At 38.8% G+C, this 2,148-nt stretch overlaps 1 pseudogene; it reads left to right on the top strand.

The window, feature by feature from the left end:
• The window catches only part of LOC116701764 (putative GPI-anchored protein pfl2), a 16,656-nt pseudogene that overhangs the window by 3,753 nt on the left and 10,755 nt on the right, over positions 1 to 2,148 (top strand).

The raw sequence follows: 2,148 nt of genomic DNA, 5'->3' as shown, positions 1-2,148 counted from the left end.
TTGTTTTACTGTATTTTAGTATTTATTCATTTTGTCTATTTTTTTTTTAAACCCAATGCTCTTATTTTGTTTTTACAATATTTTAATGAATTGTTTTTTATGTTTGAGTTTTCTGTGCAGCACTTTGGTAACTTTGTGTAAAATGTGCTATACAAATAAAGTGGATTGGATTGGATTGGATACTGTTCTTGTCCAAGGACCCGAGAGGCTGGCATTACCACCTGAAAGAGGTGATTTGAGAGAGAGACTCAAATCGCAGCTGAGTCTCACATCTTGAATACTAGAATGTCCTTGAAAGCTCCATAGAGATTCAAAAAACAGTAATAGCAGAAATGCATGTTTGTCCGTCTAAATTACAAGTCAAGGCTGCAACAGCAAAAACTTCCTCTAGTTTATGGTTTGCATTGAGATTACAGGCAAACAGTACTTACAATCCCAGCTAGAAGTCAAAAATAGTCAAACTGTTGTTATTCTAATTGTTTAATTCTCTTAATTTTCTTTTTTTTCCTCCACAGTCTGTGGGAAGTGGTAACTTCCTGGTGACATTCAGTGGAGTTCCAGCAGGTGACTTTGTGCTTCGCCTGAGAGGGGAGGACAGTAGCTTTACCTCCAGCTCAACACCCAGCAGCTTCCAGAGACAAGCCTCTACACTGATCAAGACCTCCAGCATCTCTGTGACTGTGAGTCTCAGTGATGCAGTTATTCTCTTTGGTTCGGCATTTATAAAGGAATAATAAGATAAGAGATAAGCAAAGTTTATTGTCATTAAATCTATGTACAGTGCAGCACATACTGTAGTACATAGAGGAACGATCATGTTACTTGTAATTTAGTGTAATGTTCTTTCCTCTGTGCTTCTTCCCACTCAAAGCAACCATGATGCATCCATAGGAATACAAAAAGACATGTATGACTGTAGATCTCTCTTTACTTCCTCTCACTTTTCAGGCCCAAGCCAACAACACCAACATAGAACCAGGCTTTACCATCTCCATTCCTTTCACAGTCACCACAACCACCAACGGAGTTTTTAACGACTCTGCAACCGGAACATTCACAGTGCGAGCCAACAATGATCGCAGCTATACTTCGACTTCACCCATCAGCATCACCATAGCGGCAGGCAGTGGAGGCAAAGCCAATGGCACCGTGACCTTAACAGCACCAGCCAGTGCTGCATCAGGAACAGACTTTAGCCTTACCATTGAGGCAGAAAATGCAGCTGCCACTGACAACTACACTGTACTCAGGTTGTCTGTGGCTGCCAAGGTAGGAAGATGTAACTTTTGTACTGAAGGTGGATGTGGAATAAAAGAAAGCAGGATAAAATGGTGGTTTGGTGACAATTAAGAGCCAGATGAGAGTTTGGTGGCAAGCAGTCCTACATCTGCAACATTTTCCGACACAAATATATCACTGTTAAATCACTTATGATAAAATAGCATCAAATAAATAATATAAGCCACCTGCAAACAAATGGGATCAAAGGAGAGATGCATGGTAGCCATTTCCCATGTATGTGTCAATTCTGGCATTCTGACTTTCTGTCTTTCGCCATTTATTTACTTTGATGGTGATTTGATGGTGTTAGTGATGCTTTTTGGTAACAATAAAAATATAGGTGTATATGTATACAGTATGTGTATACACACACAAAATATTACACTTTAAGAGGCCCCATCTTGTCACCTAATGACTAGTTTTAGTTTGGAAACTTAGCAATAATACATTTGAACTTCTATTCAAGTAAAACTTTGACTTCTACTTGAAATTTGGTATTGGTATACTGTAAAATTACTTTTACCCAAGTACAAGCTCTAAGTACTTTGTTCATCGTTTACTGTATGTATGATTTTTCACTGCAGTTTAGCCCATTATCCATAGAAATGAGAAAACTACCTGGAAGCAAAAATGGGTTTTAAATATACTTAGGCTACAGAAGTGTTTAGGATGGATGTTGCCTTTAAATGGTTGGACCAGATGCATGTTGAGTGAAGATCACCATCAACTGGTGGTAACAAAGAAACATTTCAGGTTTCACCAGGCCCATGCAGTAAGATCATGTTAACTTGAGTGAGTTGCACCATGAGATGTTGGGTTTTCATGGACAAAACAGATAAGAGGTATTGTGAAACATGCACGCTGAAC

Source organism: Etheostoma spectabile, chromosome 2 (genome assembly GCF_008692095.1).
Source record: "Etheostoma spectabile isolate EspeVRDwgs_2016 chromosome 2, UIUC_Espe_1.0, whole genome shotgun sequence".
Lineage (NCBI taxonomy): Eukaryota > Metazoa > Chordata > Actinopteri > Perciformes > Percidae > Etheostoma > Etheostoma spectabile.
The sequence above is the reverse complement of the archived record's forward strand: the minus strand, read 5'-3'. Positions and strand labels throughout refer to the sequence as shown.